The 20230-nt window shown below is 46.3% G+C and overlaps 1 non-coding gene across 1 annotated transcript; it reads left to right on the top strand.

The window, feature by feature from the left end:
• Positions 1 to 523: 523 nt before the first annotated feature.
• Positions 524 to 665, top strand: LOC119175132 (U4 spliceosomal RNA). Its single transcript, XR_005110250.2, has one exon. It is a non-coding gene; the product is annotated as a U4 spliceosomal RNA (small nuclear RNA).
• Positions 666 to 20230: the final 19565 nt, after the last annotated feature.

Raw genomic sequence — 20230 nt, 5'->3', positions numbered from 1 at the left:
TTTCTGAAGTTTAAAAGCTTGACACAATGACTTATATGCTCTAAGCATAGGTAATTTTAGTACCTACCAAATGTTAGTGGTCATTACTAGCATTCTACCGAAAGCAAAATGCCGGTACTGTTCAAAGTTGCTTCACCTTCCTATGAACCGAAAAATGCCGTTTGCACAGTTTTAATTAAAAAAATATTTTCTAGGCTGGTAGGGTCCTGAAAATGATGCCTATATTTCATTATATTATGTGACATACCATAAATTGTATGTATTAAAAGTTATCTGGCCAAATCCCTACTCGTTCCGAGTTTGTTTCGAACCTGCAATTCACTGTTAGCACACTTTTATTGATGCGTTCACTAAACTTTAAAATAAAAAAGCTTTGCTAAGAAGACGATGACATCATGCTTTACAGAAATCACGTTCCTCATAAGTGAAAACGAAACGCTAGAGAGAAAATAATGGTATTACCCACCTGCGTAATACGCTGGGTACTGGGAAGGGTCAACTCAACAAAATACCTATTGACATCAGCTTTGCGCAGAGGCAGTGTCGCATCCAATGAAGTGCCAACTGAGGAGCGACTATTGCTAGTTGAAAACTTTTCCCAATACCCCGCCTGGACGACGTGAAATACCGTCGGCCGTGGCAGTTTTTGGAAGGCCTTCACAGGCCTTGCTCTGTAATACAAAGACAGATATGCATTTGTGAAGATTAAGCGACGTGTTCAGCGGCCCGGCGTGTTTTCACGGCACTTCAATCAGTTACAACGCAACAGCGGCCCATAAATGAAGCGCACATCTCGAGCCTTTTGTGCTTTACGTCAGGCAACGACCAGTGACGGGCACGTAAATAGATCTTAGCGCGAAAGGCGTACTTGAACATCGCAGCACGTTTGAGATAACGGCCCAACCCTTCCTTCGCTGCAGTCCTCTTGCGTCGAAATCGTGATCAAAATCTGCGGGCCCCAGGGAAAGAGATAACGTGGGCTTTCGAAGACGAAATTGATGCATCTGCCTGGCTACAGCTCAGTGGCAGATATCTCAGGTGGCCATTTTGCTCTCAGTCACAAGTGCCCTAATAATAAGCACCTCACTACACCTAAATATGAACATGGCATTGCACGGAATCTGAAGTTGTATTATCGTTGTAAGCAGCACGATGGTGCACCTGTACTCTAGCCAAGAAGGGAGAAATGTGGTCTTCTTAGTAATAAAAATATCCGGGCCTTTACGTCCCCAAATCCAGATACCATTATGAGAGATGCCGTAGCAGGGGATTCCGGAAATTTCGACCATCTGTTATTTTCTATAGTGCACGGACTTCGCACAATGCGCGGGCCTCAACACTTTTGCTTCCACCAAAATGCCACCACCTCGATCGCGATAGGCATTGTTGGTTAGACGGTGGGCAATAATTTTTGGAATGAGACACAAACGCGCGTGTTTTGCTCTTCCTTTTCGTACTTGTGTTCTTTTGCTCTAAATACTGCTCAACGTGTAACCAGGAAGGAAGCCTTCAGCAATATGGCACGAAACTCCATCTCCTACTATACTAACTGCAATTGCGCCCATTTTTTTCAATGTTTCGGGATTCGTTTCCGCTCCGAAAGTCGCAGGGCATGGGAGCGTTCCAAGTAGCATACTGGACATTTCCGCAGGAATGAAAGAAGAACAGCAAAAGAGAAGGTAGGGAGGTTAACCAGGCACATGCGCAGTTTTCTACGCTACGCTGGGAACGTGCGAAAGGGAGGTATAAATATGAGAAAGAGAGGAGAGAGAAGAGAAGGCTGACGTGCCACATGCGTCAGCCGATCTATGTACATTTCCGTAAAAGGGCGCCGAGGTAGTTATTTCCTTTACTCCTTGGTAGGGAGCAGTACGGACACGCTGGGATGTTGCAATGCTTTCAAACAGCGGTGAGAACAGGTGTAGGCACCACTACGTGAAGTCTCCTAAATACAGTGACAGTTCGCAAATTTTCTTCCTCATATTTGTAATTGTTTATCAAGTAAAAGCTCGTAAATTTGAGTATCATGGAACAGGCAAGATGTCCGAAATAGCTAAAATGCCTAATTATTGATGTTATGAAGAAAACGTTAGATTAGGTTACGTTCGTGTACTTTCATTTTCCTGTGCGTGCGCCCGCGCTTTGCGGGCATGTATGTCTGTGTCCGTGTGTGGATTATGCGTTTGTGTGCGCACAGAAGTATGTGTGTGAGAAAGGTGGGTATACTAGGCACTATAGGGGAGCAACCCTGTTGTGCCTGCTGAAGCCAGCTTTGTTTTCCCCTTACGAAAAAAGCGTGCAACTGTAGAGTGTTACGACGCGCCCGCTTCCGTTGGTTCTCACGCATTTGCCAAATACGCGCTCCACGTGAAACACCTCTCGTTCCGTGATGTCGCCTGTAATTTTTTTTTCTAAGGAAGAGCACGTGCACAATGGATTCAACATGACCAAAGTTAATTCCGGCGTCACCATCTCTATATTCTGTAGAGTCACTGGGAAATACGCGTCCGCATTTCAAAAGCTCAAATTATCGTAATAACTTCAACTTTAATCTTATGAGGGCTGCTAAAACATTATTAGTGTGTATGTTCACGTTTATATTATCATTCACATAAAAAACAGCGTCAATAACGAGGCACAAGAAAAGAAGGAGACAGACAGCGGCCGCTGTCTGTCTCCTACTTTTCTTGTCCCTCGTTATTGGCGCTGTTTTTATGTGAATCATGTCGTACCAACTCAATCATGCAATCACGTTATACTATTATTCGATATTGCTGGGGCCGTAGCTGTTGAAGCTGTGTGTACACGCGGTATTTATGATGTGTGGCTATTATTTATATCTACACAGGGCGGATTCAGGTGAGTGGCTGTCGAAAGCTTGGCCAAAGATTTGTAGCTGACATTAGGTGGCAAACTGCGAAAATGACTCGAATCAGCACCCTTAGTTTGTTCCATCAATTTTTACAGTGGCTTAAAAGAGGTGGGCACCTCACAAAAAAAAAAAATGGCACAGAGTTTTGATAGGCAACGACGGGCATAACTGACTATGCAGTAAGGCTGCCGATTCCTTAAATCACGTTCAGTGAGAATTCCTTGCTCGTTCTGGTAGTTATCAAATAATACTATAGAATAGAAGGGTATTGATCAAACGTGGCATTTTTACACCGGCACATTAGCACGTGGTTAGTAACAAGCTCATTGCTCTTTGAATACATTTAATTTGAAATAAAAACGATCGAAACAGACAATGCAAAATGTTTGTTAAGTCCATTTTCATGCGTATATCTCCGTGAGCTTTTCGCATGAAATACTATTATGCGTATCAGATTGTCACAATTTCTAGTTCCTAATGAGACAACATAGCGCACTTCGCTCTGTAGAGGTCGGCGTCGCTTGCTGCTTAGAAGACTGCGAAATATGGCAGTGGAACTGCCGCGGGTTTCGGCGTAAATTGGGCCAAATTTCACAACTGGTAATGGCAGAACAAAAGTCGCCAGCCATTATGGAACTACAAGAAGCTGGAACTAAACCGAAAATACAAGGATAGGACACCTTCAGTACCGAAGATAAAAAATGGCAGGTCGCAACATTGGTGGATAAGACAGTTACAGCGATAACTCACAAAACCATAATGGGATTGGACATTCCGCACATAATAAATGAAATCATATGTAAAGGCACCAAGAAAAAGATCGTCTTCATAATTATATTTACAGCTCGCTTAGTCAGATGAGAGCAACATTTGACAAACTGGTTCAAGAGACAGCATGAATGGATGGATGGATGGATATGGCTGTACCCTTTAGATCGGGCGGTGGCTAGCGCCACCAAGCCGTAATACTTAATGAACCAAAAACTATATTTATTTTTTTTCCTTAAAAAGTGAGTTTGAGGATCCGTACTTTGCAGTGAAGAGTTTAATTTTAACTCGTGCCTTGACTTTAGCCACCAATCAGATAACCTCCTTCTAGTTAAGTCTACCTGCTTAAAGTTTATTTTGCCCTCCCGGTCTCTAAACCCCAGTGCTTTGAAAAACTCTGCGCCATCATCCTGAACTATAGGGTGAAGCCCTTTACAGAACATTATCAAGTGTTCGGCAGTTTCTTCTTCCTCTCCACACGCACTGCATACTGTGTCTAACCCTTCGTATTTGGCCCGATATGTCTTGGTTCGCAGTACTCCCGTCCTGGCCTCAAACAGTAGAGAACTACCCCGAGTATTATCATAGATCCTCTCCTTGGCAATTTCCTGCTTAAAAGTTCGATATATCTCTAGTGCGGACTTCTTAATCATGCCCATTCTCCACATGTCAGTCTCCGTTTCCTTCACTTTCTTCTTAACCGATAGTTCTTTTTGGTTTGGCCACCTGCTGTTTTCTAAGTATTTACCAGTCAACTTCCTGGTTCGCTTCCTCCATTTTGTATCGACATTCTTCATGTACAAGTAGCTGAAAACCTTCCTAGCCCAACGCTCTTCCCCCATTTCTCTCAATCGCTTCTCAAATTTTATCGTGCTGCTAGCTTCCCTGCCCTCAAATGATGTCCATCCCATATCACCTTGTACTCCCTGATTTGGTGTATTCCCGTGGGCTCCTAAAGCAAGCCTACCTATTCCACGTTGATTAATTTCTAATCTTACTTGAACTTCTGATATCATGCACAAGACCGCATTGCTGAACGTCAGCCCAGGAACCATGACCCCTTTTCATATTCCTCTCACATCATACCTATTGTAATTCCATAGTGCCCTCTTTTTCATGACTGCTGCATTCCTGTTACCTTTAGTCGTCACGTATATTTTGTGTTCCCTCAGATACTCGGTCCCATTGCTTATCCATACACCCAGATATTTGTATTTATCTGTTATCTCTAGCGTGACCTCCTGTATTCTAAGCTCACTACCTTCGTTGTCATTAAAAATCATGACTGCTGATTTTTCCTTACTGAATCTAAAATCTAACCTATCTCCCTCATTACCGCAGATGTCCGTCAATCTCGGCAAATCTTCCTTGTTGTTGGCCATTAGCACTATATCATCTGCGTACAATAATGCTGGTAGTGCCTGATCAATAAGTTTTCCTTGTTTGACTGAAGAGAGGTTGAAGCCCAGTCCACTTCACTCTAATTTCGCCTGTAATCCTTGTAGGTACATCATGAATAATAAGGGTGACAGGGGGCACCCCTGCCTAAGCCCCCGTGTTACCTCTGCAGGCTTGGATACCTGTTTTTCCCACTTTATAACTACCTTGTTACCTTTATAGATACCCTTTAAAAAATTAGTGACTACATGTTCCACGCCTAGTGTGTCAAGTATTCCCCACAATTCCTCTTGAACCACGCTATCGTACGCTCCCTTGATATCCAATAATGCTAGCCACAGGGGCCTGTGTTCCTTTTCTGCTATTTTGATGCACTGCGTCAGTGCAAACAGATTGTCTTCCAACCTCCTGGGTTTCCGAAACCCATTTTGCAGTTCCCCCAGCACCCCCTCATCCTCTATCCACGCCTGCAGTTTTTCCTTTATAATCTGCATTGCCAGCCTGTAGACCACTGATGTCACTGTTATAGGACGGCAGTTGTTTATGTCAGCTTTGTCCCCCTTTTCTTTATAGATCATGCTCATCCTGCTAAGTTTCCATCCATCGGGAACTTCACCATCGATTATTATTGTGCTCACTGCCTCTCTCAAAGCCTGCTTAGACTTCGGACCTAATGTCTTTATCAGCTTAATTGGAATGCCATCTGGGCCTGTTGATGTACTACTAGGAACCCTTTTCTCAGCCCTTTCCCACTCTTGTTGTGAAAATGGAGCCATTTCACCACTTGATTCGTCCTTGTCTATTGTGGTGCATAAAGTACTTCTTTGTTGAATTTTTTTTGTCACCCTTGTTCTTATATATTCAATAGCTTCGTCCCCTTCTAGCCTAGCACCTTGGGCTGTAGTTATACAACTCTGCTCTAGGCTCGCCTCATTTCTTAGGGAGTTTAGATGGTTCCAAAATTTTGCAGCTGCCATCTATCTTTTTTATGTACATTTGCCAGCCACTGAGCTCCCTTCCTTCTAATCTTTTCATTGATCAGAAGGGATGCATCCCTTCTACAGCTTAGAAAGGTTGCCCATTTTCTTTCAACATCATCTGTCGGTTCACCCCGCTGCTTAGCACGTATGTGTTCTCTAGAGGCTTCCTGATGTTTTGCTATGGCTCTCTTAACTTCCTCATCCCACGAACTTTTGGGTTTGTGTCTTCTTTTCCGGGGTGACTTGTCACGTGTCTTAGCAAGCTCTAGCTCAAAGAGTCTAATTAGATTCGTGTATGTCCACACTGTCTTATTGTCCTCCGTGATTACTTTCTCAATTTGTTTAGTGGCTATTTCAATTTGCCTTTCTGGATAAAAATTTTTCCTGTAGTTGCTCATCTTGTCTCCTTCCCACTTTCTCTGCTCTTCCAAAACTGAGCTTGATACGTTTGTGATCGCTACCCAGACTTCTGGAGCCATTTTCATCTATGTGCATTCCCCTGAGCTTATCATACATCCTATGTGACATCAGTGCATAATCATTGCATAATCAGTGCATAGCATAGCATAATCAGTGCATAGCATAATCAGTGCATAATCAACAATTGCGAAGGAGAGCCCTCTAGTGATTGTTGGAGATATCAACGCGAGGCACTCGAACTTGGGATATGCAACCCAAGACACTAAAGGCAAGAATATTGGAGGACAAGTAGAAGCCCCGGGCATGACACTATTTACAGACCCGCAATTCCGACAAGAACAGGAAATAATATCTCAGCAGACACAAGTCCACATCTCACCATAAACAAAAACTGCCCAACGGCGGAGTGGTGTCACACCCGTGAAAATGTAGGAAAGGACCATTACATTAAAAGTACCACAATCCACGCAGGCATACTTCGCGAACAGAATGGTACAGTCAAAATAACATACTGGCGAGCGTGTAGAGAATCGCTTAAATAAGAAACTATTGACATAACTGACTTGGATGAGTGGTGTGAAGTCATCCGAGACCTCAAACATAAACACACCAAAAGTGTCACCAGGACGGATAAAACACGTGAAGTCGACTCTCACCTACTACATTTCTTTGATGCATGAAGAAGCTTGACCAAGCGATTGAAGCAGCAAAAACGCAACCGCAAACTCAAAATAAAAAAAACATAACAAAAAAATGCTGAAGAATACGCTAATCAACTTGCAACAGCCAACTGGAAACGCTACTGTGGTTCATTACAGGGAACACTAAGAACGGCGAAAACGTAGAGCATCCTTAGATCAATGATTGACTCACTCAAAACAAGACGCGAAAGCCAAAAGAGCTTGGAGAGATTGTTTCACTCGTACCCAGGCACTAAGACCAACTTCCCCAGGCAGTCCATACCAAATGCTTCGGTGACAAAGTTTCGATACCTCCACACCAAGTTGACTACAATGGCCACTCACACCCTGGAATGGATGAGCTCTTCACAGATGCAGAAGTGCGAGAAGCAATCGCCAGTACAAAGCGGAACAAAGCAGCTGGGGCGGATCAAATATGAAATGCCGTGATCAGAAACATGAACTATGAATCTATCACAGCCCTTATGAGCTTCATAAATGACCGTTGGGTTAAAGGAACAAGACCAAATCAATGGAAACACGCTGTTATTATCATGATCCGAATCCAGGGAAGAAATGCACTATGGAAAATCTTCATCTCATATCTCTCACATCATGTCTAGGAAAGGTGTTCGAGATATTACTAAACACTCGACTACAACGCGATCTTGAAGAAAACACCTCATGCCTGACACCATGTTTGGCTTCAGGCCACATCTTTAAACACAGGATATTCTCCTGCTTTTAAAAGAGGAAATCTTGACTGACGTCCGCAAGGCAGGATAACACATTGTCATGGCAACTGACATGAAAGGAGCCTTTGACAACGTAAGCCACAAAGGGATACTAGACGGCTTAGCCGAGACCAACTTTGGTATTAGGACGTATCAGTACGTTCGAAGCTTCTTGAACGAAAGCGCAGCAGTAATCAAAATAGGAGATGATGAATCCACTGTCATCCATCCTCCGAAAAGAGGCACACTACTAGGAGCGGACATTTCACCTACACTCTTCAACATAGCCATGACTGGACAGGCTAAAAAGCTCCTAGAAATTACCGACATTCGACATTCTCTATATGCGGATGATATAACAATATGGATAAAAAGTGGGCCAAAGGGAGGAAAAGCTCCGATTGGCAACAAATATAATAGAAGCATATACAAAAAAAAGGATTACCATGCCTGCCGGAGAAGTCGGAACTTATTCGCCTCACAAAAGACAAGACACAAAGAGCAGATCCGAGACTCACACTCGAGATCCGGCTTCAGCGGACGGTTATTCCGGAGCGGTCAGCACTTGGAGTGCTGGGAATGTGACTACAATCAAACAACAGGTGTCTCCACAATTTAAACGTAATAAGAAAAACAACGCAACAGATTAAGTGGATGATATCCCATGTGACTCATAATAGGAGAGGAATGGGGGAGCATGACACCCTCAGACTCGCGAAACGCCTGGTAATCAGCAGAATCATGTACACGTTCCCTTACCCTACTCCGAAAAGGGAGCAACAGCAACAAGACAAGGCTGATCAAATTATAACGATGGCATAATACAGCATTGAGGTTGCCATGCCGCCATTCTAATGAGAAGCTTATATTCCTTGGCCTTCCAGAACACCTTTGACGAGCTAGCTGAGGCCCAACTCATAGCGCAGATGACTCTATTGGCGCAAACTCCAGCAGGCAGATCTCTTCTTCATAGAGTTGGCCTTGAAAGGTGAATACACACACACCAAAAGACCAAAGCACTACCATGCCAAATCAGAGACTTTTATGGGGAATCATCAATACCACAAAACATGGATCCGATATTACACGCAGCATGGAGAAAAGCTCGAGGGGCATACATCGACGAAACGAGAAGGTTCTCGAATATTTCGAAACTGACGGATGCTTCGCCATACTGGGCCAACGCAAAATATATTATAGTGGTTGTGGTAAACAGAAGTGGTAAGATTACAGACTGTGCTTCAGTTTCTCAAGCAACTATCATAGAAGCAGAAGAGGTTGCCATTGTCTTAGCTATAAGGGAAGGCATGGAGCGCAACACTGCGCTGACTATTATCACAATATCTCATGCCGCATGTAAAGATTATCAGAATGAGAAAATTGGTGCCAAGGCACACCGGATATTAACCCTAAGTAGCACACAGCTAGACATACTCCATACCCAGACAATCACTTGGGCCCCTGAGCACGAGGATGTCACGGGGAACTTCTATGCAGATGAGGCGGTTCGTGGTTTGATTAATTACCTAGCTTCCAATGGCAACGCCGTAGAGGAACCGACACCAATTTTGACAATGTGATCCTGCAATAATACAAATGATGATGATGATGATGATGATGATGATGATCAAAACTTTATTACTCCCAAAAGAGGGCACTGGCCGAAAGGTCGGTTACGCTGCTTAGAGGAGCTGAGCGGGGATCCCTGGGGACACCGCGGCCTCCAGTGCGCGTGAGATTATCTGGCGTTGCTGGGCCGAGTCAGTGATATGCAGAAGGAACTCCCATGTATCTTCTGTGTAAGACGCGTCAGCGTGTAGTGGACACGTCCATGTCATGTGTATGAGGGTCGCTGATTGTGAGCAGTATTTACAGTTTGGTGTCCCGAGGTGTGGGTATACCTTGCTATAAAGCCAGGGGTTGGTAAAGACACCTGTCTGAAACTACAGAGAGTTGAGGAGACAGTACCCAGCACCACAGAAGAATCTTTCGGCCACGGATTCTGCGACGTTACGCTGACTCCAAACTAACACATGCATAAACATCCACAGATTGCATACCCAACAGCATACAGAGACGTGTGTGGAAGCACACCAACGCTCTACCACATCACGTGGAAATGTACGGCACACACCAAAGAACACGAAGAGAACAGCAGAGAGATGTGGGAGGCAATGCTGTCCAGCTTAGCCCTTGAGGACCAGTGGAAGCTAGTCAGGAGGGCGGAAAGGATGGAGAGAGCCAGCGGTGCTTTGGAATAGGGGCCCGACCACGGGGCGCTGCCCTGTTTTAGGGGCAACGAAGTCTTTTTCGCTAATAAAATTTTGTTCTTCTTCTTCGCATGCTGTCACTTGCTGCACATTCGCTACATAGCTGAGCAGACGCTGACATGTTTCTAAATTGCTGCCACGAAGAAAAATCAACCGCGGCAATTTTCTTAAACGCGCACATAAGCGTGCACATCCTAGCCACGTGTGACACGAAACTCTCAAAAACACGTGCACAACGCTTGTAGCATGTGCGCGAGTGAGTGAGTTAGTGAACAACTTTATTCACTTCCTGCAGGTTACAGGGCTGGGTTCCCACCTAGAAGCTGATTGAGAGACCATGTCTCTCAGCAGCTTCTTTGGCCTGCTGGATCGCCCAGAGTTGATTATCTAGTCCTGAGCTGAGCAGCGCGGTCCGCCAACGCTCCCGTAGGTCCTCATTGGAGGCCGCGTCTTTCGTTTTGCCAATTAGTGCTGGTCCCAGAGAATATGCGCTAATGTGGCCCTATTACTACAATACTTGCACGAATTGGTCACATACAAGTCGGGGTAAATGTGTTTCATAATTACGGGATTAGTGTAGGTGCCTGTTTGTAATTGCCGCTATTGAATGCACTGGGCCCGGTTGAGCTTGGGGTGAGGCGGGGAGTATTCCAGTCGTTGAATTTTATATTGTTGGAAAATGTCGTTGAATTTTATTTGGTAAGTCTATCCCCCCCCCTCCCACTTCTCTACAAGAGAGTCCGTACGAGTGGTGTCAACCACTGACGTTGTCCGGAACGTGAGACCTCGAGCCATGTCGTGCGCCACCTCGTTAAGATTGACATCCGTGTGGTCGACGGGTGTGTGGGCGGGAAATCAGAGAATGCATGCAATTTGGTCACCAGAGCGGGCTTTGGCTTTTGTAAGGACTTTCAGCACCACTGGAGAAATCCTACCATTTGCGAAATTTTGGACTGCTGTTTGTGAATCACTAATAATATACTGGGCATTGGTATGAGCTATGGCGAGCACGATAGCGACCTCCTCTGCTGTATCCACGTGATTTGTATTGATTGAAGCGGTGGGTATGCATTTTTGCGTATGGTCTACAACCGCAGAAACAAAACGGCGATAATTTTGATAGCGCGCTGCATCGACGAAGACCGCCTCCTCATTGCTTCCATAAGTTTGGAGCATAATTTTGGCTCTACTGATTCTTCTACCTTTGTTGTGATCAGGGTGCATGTTCTTTGGCAATGGTGGTATCATGAGTTTAGTGCGGATTTCACGTGGTATGACGCATTTCCTACCATACTGTGCGTGGTATGAAAGGCCGAGACTGTCGAGAATTCGGAGACCTGCTTTCGTATTGCTCAAGTGCTCATGCTGCGAGATCTGTTGCGCTTCAATTATTTCTTCAACCGTGTCATGAAGGCCTAGCTTAAGAAGGAGTTCCGTGCTGGTACTGTGCCGATCCCCTAGCGCCTCTTTGTAAACTCGTCTGATGAGTGCGTTGAGTTTAGCTCTTTCCGCCGCGAACCATCGATGGTAGGCAGCTTTATAAGTAATGTGGCTGAGCACGAAGGAGTGGATAAGCCGGAGAATACTACATCCTTTCATGACCTGATGTTTATACTTATTCTTTTAGTGAGTCGCATCGTTGGCGCAACATTGCCTTCTAATTTGTGGAATGTCTCACCATTTGTGCCTTTGCTTTCAACCAAAAGTCCTAAAACCCGTATTTTATCGACTGTCGGTATGACGCGTTCATCAGCTGTCTTCAGGGTAATGTCTGTGTATGAGCTTGTTGGACTATACTGTTTGGGTGGTCTGCCTCTGAGTTTGGGGCGGTATAAGAGGAGTTCGAACTTTTCCGCTGAACACGAAAGCCCTGTTCCACGTAGGTATTGTTCCACTACGTTTACCGATTCTTGTAGCCGTTCTTCTATAGAGCCATTGCTGCTATTACATATCCAGAGGGTAATATCGTCAGCATATATGCTGTGATGAAGCCAGGGAATCATGGACAGTTTTGAGGGCAAACCGAGGAGAGCTAAGTTGAATAACATAGGAGATATCACGGAGCCCTGTGGAGTTCCTGCACTTCCTATGGGTATCTCAGATGATGTGAGTGCGCCCATGGCACTTGGACTACAGCTTGTCGGTTTGTTAGGAAGTCGCGAATATAGTTATAGGTTCGAATTCCGAGATTTAGGGCGTTAACCTATTGGAGTATTGTACTGTGTGTAACGTTATCGAATGCTTTCTTAAGATTTAAACCTAGTATTGCTTTGGTTAAGCGGGTAGTGGTGTCTATAATTTGGTGCTTAAATTGAAGCATAGTGTCCTGACATGAAAGGTGCCTTCGGAAACCTAACATAGTGCACGGAAGAACATCATTGTCTTCAAGGTAATCTGTTAGTCGAGCTAAGAAGGCATGCTCCATGAGTTTCCCTACGCAGGAAGTTAGAGAGATTGGTCTAAGGTTGTGAATGTTCAGTGGCTTCCCGGCTCTTGGGGATAAGAATAATCTTGGCAACCTTCCATTGCGGGGGTAAACGTCCTGTGGTCCAGCATGCGTTAATGTAGTCCGTAAGGTGACTAATAAATTCATCGTCTAGGTTACGTAATGTCTTGTTCGTAATAGAGTCAAAACCAGGAGCCGATTTGGTATTAAGGCCTTGTAATACAGCGCGAATCTCTGCTTCCGAAAATTCTTCGTCAAGAGTTGCATTTGTCTGACCGATATAATCTGGGTGTAGTTGAGGAGGTCCTTGGGAGATACGTGTGTGGTATTTCTCGCAAGAGTTCCTCCTCTGTACCTGTGTAATCGTGGATGAGCTTATTGATATGTTGACGGTGGACTGCTTTATTGTTCTCAGGGTCTAATAGACGACGTAGAAGGTGCCATGTTTTTCCGAAACCTATTTGCTTGTCCATGGAGTGGCAAATGTTATGCCACTGTTGCTGCCTTAATTCTTTAGCATATGTTTCGATCTCCCATTGAAACATGTGAGCACGATGAGTTGAGACAAAACCCGCGCCCAGTCGCATCCTGGAAACGCGTGTCCAGGGCTTCGTATATTTCTTGTCTCTCTGTCGTCGTTCTGTTCTCGCGCTATAACTATCGTACAAACAAGTTCGCTACAATCTCTGTTGAGGAGCGCTATACGTTTCCGAAGGTTCCTGTTTAATTTCTGGGTTTTACACCTCTTTTGGAGTGATTGTCTCGCTTCCCACATGTGTAAAGTCGGCTATCAATCTCCTCAAGGTGCGCCTCTGGGGGCACTGTTTGTGTAGCGTGATCAATGTCCTGTCTTAAAGTGTTGGTCCACTGTTCAATATCATCGATGGGTGAGACATTATTTTCTCGTGACTTGCGGAACATTGCCCAGTCGACTAGTTTATGTTGTTTTCCTGCCGGTTTGGGAGGGCCCCCTTTGATGTGGATATCGATGATGTAGTGGTCGCTACCTAAAGCCTCTAGTGTGTTACGCCATGTTGTTGTGTGTGCATGTTTGACGAATGTGAGATCTGGTGTAGTGTCCTTGCTAGAACTGGTGCCGGCATGGGTAGGCGCGCTTGGATCTGTGATGAGAGTTAAGCCTTCGTTTTGGGTGTCGAGCCAGAGATTGTGACCTTTTGGGTGAGCATAAGGATATCCCCAAGCTGTGTATGGAGCATTAAAATCGCCTCATATTATAATAGAATTGGAACCAGCAATGTTGAGAGCGCTCTTAAGGAGGGTGCCAAACCTGTGTTTTTTGTGTTTAGGGTTACTGTATATGTTAAGGACGAAGAGGCAAGCGTGTTTTTTGCGGTGTGGTATGAGTTATATTAGAATGTTATCGATGTGCCTAATTTTATTGTCGTGTTGTATAACAGTATGGTCTCTGCGATCTAGGGTTGTAAGGGCGGTGGTATCTCCAGTGGCACAGCCAATTGTGCGGTACCCTGCTAAGTTGGCCAAACCATGCGAATCTTGTAGAATAATATTATCTGGCTTGTTCTTATCACGGATATATTGGGTTAAAACAGCTTTCTTACTCGTGTAGTTTCGGCAATTCCACTGCCAAATGTTGTACGTAGGTTGCTTAGCCATGGTGAGGAGTGGGGGGTATAAATTTCGCCGGCTGAATCAAACCGGTGGGTGGTGAAACGGGTTGCGATGGTTGAGTTCCGGGCGCCATTCCGTTCGATGGCTGCGAGGAGGTCCACGACTCCACTGCTATCATTCTTTGGTTAAAGTTCTCATTTTGCTGTTGTATTATTTGAGTAAGCGTATCTACACGATCGGTGAGTGTAGGTATGAGGCGAGACGTTGTGGTCATCCACGCACTGAATTCTTTAACTGATTTCATCAGGTCAACATGAGTGGGATTACTGATAGTAGTGCGTGTAGGTACGTCCTGGCTATTCGAAGTCTGGACGTACCTCCTCCTCCATTTGTGCCAGAGGTGTTTCAGGCATAATTTGTGGGCGGGTGTTTACTTGGTGTTGTTCTGAGTTCTTAAATTTACGAAGCTCCTCTTTAAGCATGTGGTTTTCCTCGCTTAAAGCGTTCATTTTCTGATTGCATTGACTAAGCATTTGTTTGAGTTGAACTATCTCTGACCCTAACTTTTTCAATGAGTTTTGAGATGCGGCCTCCTTAGACCTGTGCTGCTTTCCCGCGACCACGTCTGCCCAGCTCAATTCGTGTGGTCCTGGTATTCGGCTCCGTGACCTGGATCCGGACCTCGAATGGGTGCGGGATTTGGGCAGGCCCCGGCCTCGTTGTGGTGGAGGAGGAAGAGTATCCTGATTATTTGCATCGTTGCTGCTGGCTGTAGGCTTAGGCGAAACTTGTTGTTGGTGCTCCCAGCGGCGACGTGTCACGATGTAAGGGGTCTTGTAGCGTGCCCTGCAGGTCCTGTCGGCCGTCTGCATGGTGGTTGCTTCCGCAGAGTTGGCATGTGGGTGTACACAGGTGGTCTTCCGGGGGGCTCGGCGCCCCGCATCCTCGACATATACGATCTTAGGGATTCAGGAACACATCCGGTGGTGTCCCAGTCTGCCGCAGTGATAACATGTGTCGACTTGTTTCCGGTATTTGGTGCATCGCAGTAGAGCTCCACAATAGTGAACCTAAGTCGGTACCCTGAATTAATCGAACAGCACCATCACTGCCGTTGTGTTACTCAGCCTTTTAGCAGCCAATGCCGTGGGATTTCTGGGTGCGAAAATGCTGGCGGTAATTTTGCGGGCGCTATCTTCCAGGGGGATGCCGCGTATTACGCCTTTGGAAGTATAGTCCGGCGCCGCCTCGTAGGCACTGGTCTCATACGTGTTCTTGCCGACAGGGATGCGGCTTATACGTTGATATTTATCAGCATGTGCCTCGATAGGTGTACTCACGACGATGATATTTTGTTGTAGATTAGGGCAGACCATGTCATCATCTTGAGCTTCTTTCAGGATTGCTGCTGCTTGATAGACGTTGGTCGCTATGTAGACAGCTCCGCGAACAGTGATGCGGAGGCCCCCTCTTGAACGTGTAACTATATTGTAGTCACCTCGAGGTAAACGTGGCATGCGACATGCTTTGATGAGTTGTCGTAGACGCTGCTGGCCTTGTTTCTTGTTGTAGTTGCCATCTGCAGTCTCCTCGCTGGGAGCCAACGCTTGCCCGCGATTTGACTTCCGTGAACCTACTGTCCGCCACCCTGCATTTTCTTCGAGATCATCACTGGAGACCTCTTCACCATCCACAGTGACTTCCATCTTGTTAGAAAAATGCGGCGTTTCAGGCGCGTCGACCGGTGCTTCCTTGCTACCACCTATCTGCTCAGCAGCGTTCGTGGCAGTGGCAGTGACGGCAGCCGTGCATGTGCGCGTCCCAGCTCTCGACCGCAGGCTCCGATGTTTAAATGGCCTTGCAGTAGAGAGAATTTGACTTCCCACCTTAATTGCGGTGTCAGATGAGTACTGGTGATGAGATGGATCTTGTGGTACCAAATACTTGTGGGTATTCGTTGATATTCTCTGCAAACTCATGCGTTGAAATCAGAGCTGACGCGAACACAAGTCCGCTCGCTTCGGAAATCGCAGCGCCCTCCCATGTGCGCGACGCTAAAGATTTTAAAGGCAGGTAGGAGGGTACGGCAGAGGGGTTACAAGTCGAGTAACATTTTTTTCCCACAATACCGGCAGCATAGATTGGCGAAATCACTCATGAGTCGACTCACTGACACTCACTCAGGCTTAGATCGAGCCGTGAGTGTGACTGTGAGTGATTCCGTGTAATATTTTCGTTAATATGAGTGAGACCGTTTCGAGAAAAGTTTCGTGAGTGTGTGTCCGAGTGAGTTGGGCTCAGGAAAATTTCGGTGAGGCTGAGTCCGAGTGTTACTTACTTTTGCCGACCCAAGCTCTTATCTAGTCATCTTCAGCATATTACTATCAGCATTGTGGCGACTCACGTTTATTCTCACGTCTACTCACAGGTATTTAAAGCAGTTCCATTCATACACTGTTTCAATATTCAGTGATTATAGGCGTGTATGACGTAGGGTTGTGCTTTGATCCCCCCCAACTATTCCAGGAATTCATCGATTATTATGTATCTGATGCTGTCAGTAAGTTCTAAAAAAAGACCATACTGGTTTAGAAGCACTCAGAACTCGTTTTCGAAGACACACGTCAAACGGCACCAAAAAGAGCACCTGTTGTGTTAGATATTGGTGTTAAAAAGCATTGACACCATTTTAGAAGAAGCTGATTCTAGGCTGACAGGCTCACGAGTTGACTAACTCAGACTCAGATCAAGCCATGCGTCTCAGTCTGAGTGAGTCCAGGCAAGAAATGTTTTTTTAGTATGAGTCCGAGTGAGTCCCGCTGAAAAAAATTTTCGCGAGCGGGAGTCCGCGAAAAAAATTTTCGCGAGCGGGAGTCCGCGTGAGTCCGCCTCAGGAAAATATTTGTGAGTCTGAGTCTGACTGAGCCCAAAACTCAAAGTATTTTTTATGAGTGAGTCTGAGTCAACTCCACAGGTATTCCCGACCTATAGCCACCCGACAGCGGACCAGAGGGTGCGTCGAAGCTGTTTGGGCCACCTCAGCATTGTTGGTACCGACCACCAGGGATACGAAGAAAATGAAACGCTCGCTCAACACAGCGACACGCTGAAGGGTCAGTGCCCTTTTTGGCAAGTTTACAAAGAACGCTTCCTGGGTGCTTACATAATCAGGCGTGCCCCCCCCCCCTGCTCACAACTAAAATAGAAAATTATATGCACGTGCTAGTTCGATTTTGCTGCGTCTACTAGCTAGGCTATATTATACGCATTGGAAGACTCGGTTTTGCTGCGCCTATTCGCTAGGCTGTGCGTTCTGGAGCTACCATTAGATCTCGTAAACTGCATCGCCTTGTGCGTATAGTCTAAGGTTCCTAGATGAAACAATTTTTCAAGGTAGCGTCACTCATTGTACTCGAGCCACCCTCCTCACTCTCTCGCTTACCCCTCCTTTTCTCTGCCCTCCGCGTCTGTAATTAGTGCATTCTTTCCACGTGATTTTTCAAATGGCTGGTGGTGTTATTCATTGTTATGCAAAAGGTTCAAAACGAGTACACATGCGCGTATGGCTCGAGCCGGATTTTCGTTGTGACCAAAGACGAAATCATAGCCAGGACATAAACTGATGGGGAGGGGCGTTTCAGTGTGTGTCAAGTCAGCCAAGATTTTCTTGCGGTGCTCGTTCAATGCTATATCCGCATTTTTCAACAATGCAGGGTTGCCTTAAAACAGCAGAAAACGGTTCCGCTCTCTACAACTTACCTTGCGCTATCCGAGATGAAGCACACCGTAAATTGTAGCAATCGGTATTTACGCCGCGTATCTACTATGCACAAGGGTTTAGACGAAGCAGACAACATGAAAGTTGTACATGCTTTCACACTTAGCCGCATTCTATACGCCACCCCATATCTTAAGCTGAACCGCACAGAAAGTGAACACTTGAAAGACATGATTCGCCTTGCAACTAAGGCAGCCCTGAACTTTCCTCGTAGCACAAGCACAGTCAAACTTTTTGAACTGGGCATGCACAATACCCTTTCTGAGCTAGTTGAGGCACATCTTCAGGCACAGTGTTTAAAACTTTCTGCTAGCGCCACTGGCCGCCATATTCTCGCCTTCCTTCACATAAGCATACCCGCTAATCAACCAACCTGCCTGGCTATTCCAAGACACATTCATGCTTCTATAATAGTCAAACCCTTGCCTCGCAATGTCCACCCTCAGCATCACATCGCTCGCCGCGTGGCTCGCGCAAAAGCCCTTGACAAGAGTTACGGACAAGCTTCATGAGGATGCCATTTGGGTAGACGCCACTAGGGCAGCACAGGAAGCTGTGGCAGTTGGCTAAAACCATACGCTACCTCATACTGTGATTCACCGCCTTCCCTCAGGCTCTACAGCTGAGGAGGAAGAGGAGACGCCATCGCCTTAGCACTTGCACATCTTGCACATTCCGATGCACAGTACGTCTTCACTGATTCAAAAACTCCTCTGTACAACAATGCCAGAGGCAGGATACACCCCTCTGCCTAGCAGTTGTTGAACACCCCCACACAATATTTACCACGAATGGTAGAGCTTCAGTGGGTACCGGCTCATTCGGGTAACACCGAAAATGAGGTTTCCGATAAATTGGCCCGAGGATTGATTGGCCGGGCTCAGGACAGCCTCGATTTGGGCTTTTCGAAGGAGCGGCCGCACACTTTCGCAGAGCTCACACAAATACACCACCAGCTTTCACCGTTTGAACCGTCACATCTACCCTCCTCCGAATTCGTCTCTTACGCACTCCCAACAAATCCTGTCGAGACGTTTATGGACTCGCACTCTTGCTTCTTCTCAGCTGCTGTCCCACTACTATGGCACTTCCCCGGAATGTTTTCTCTACGGCGAACTTCATGCCACCCTTTCCCATATCCTATTCGGCTGCCCTGCTGATCCTCCCCCGCATCTCAAGCTTCCCAGCTTGCCATCTAAAGCTGGGAAGACTAGGAGGTCCTGCTCTCGTCTGGGGACCCGACGATGCAGCTTGCTGCGGTGACTATGGTAGCAAATGTCTTCCCGGCGAGAGGCATGGCCGTGTAGGCGTGATGCGGGACCACGCAGTGGTCCTGGGATCCCGGGGGGTCCAAACACACTTGCTCTAATAAAGTTTTTCTGTCTGTCTGTGCCTGCGAAGCAAATTTATTTGCTAATTTTTATTGAAACGTCAGGCACGCGTCTAATTCGCGTCTAGTGCATGTCAGTTGTTACAAATACTTGTGTGTATGCACGTATACAGAGCAGGTGCAGGGTGTAAGGACACTCGCTCACTGGATTGCGTGCCGACCGTTTATGCCCTCGTGATCGGCGACGTCAGCGTAGCTCTGGCCGACTGGGCTGACCCTACGTCATCCCCTGACGTCGACCTCCGACAACAGCGTAGCTCTGACCTACTGGACTTACCCTACGCCATCTCCTGACACCGACAAGAGCCCTTGCAAGTGGTGCCCCGTGCTCGGACTCCTGTAACCGTGTTTCCACCTTTCCTATCTCTCCTATCCCCTCGATTTGTCCTCACTCGCTGGCTCAACGCATCTCTCCCTCTCCCCATACCTTTAATTCTATCCTTTTAATCCCTCCTCACCCCATCCCCGGTGAGCTACGGTTGAGGTGTTGCACCCGGATGCAGACAGTTACGGGGCTCACTGTTCTCTTCTTTTCCATCTTATGACCACTTCAGCAGGGTGTAATCAACACACCTTCAGGAACATTTCATACTTGACCAGTTCAAGCCACTTCCTCCAGAACGTGACATAAATGAGCCGAAACGCGCTGCTTCGTGACACCTCACCAGTAGAACTCTCACTTTTCAGGAACTTCCGCAAACCACGCCAGAATCACCTGGCATTATGATTGTTGAAATGGGCACGAAAAAAATTGGCAGCATATCCACGGAGTGAATGATGGAGAGTGGGGCGAAGCATTCGTTCGTTCATTCGTTCTTGCTTCCGTCCGTCCTTGCATCCGTCTGTGTGACCATCCATGCGTCCATCCGCCCGTCCGTGCGTGCGTCCATCCATGCATCTGTCT

Source organism: Rhipicephalus microplus, chromosome 5 (genome assembly GCF_043290135.1).
Source record: "Rhipicephalus microplus isolate Deutch F79 chromosome 5, USDA_Rmic, whole genome shotgun sequence".
Taxonomy (NCBI): domain Eukaryota; kingdom Metazoa; phylum Arthropoda; class Arachnida; order Ixodida; family Ixodidae; genus Rhipicephalus; species Rhipicephalus microplus.
Note: the sequence above shows the minus strand (reverse complement) of the source record. Positions and strands in the feature narration are given on the sequence as shown.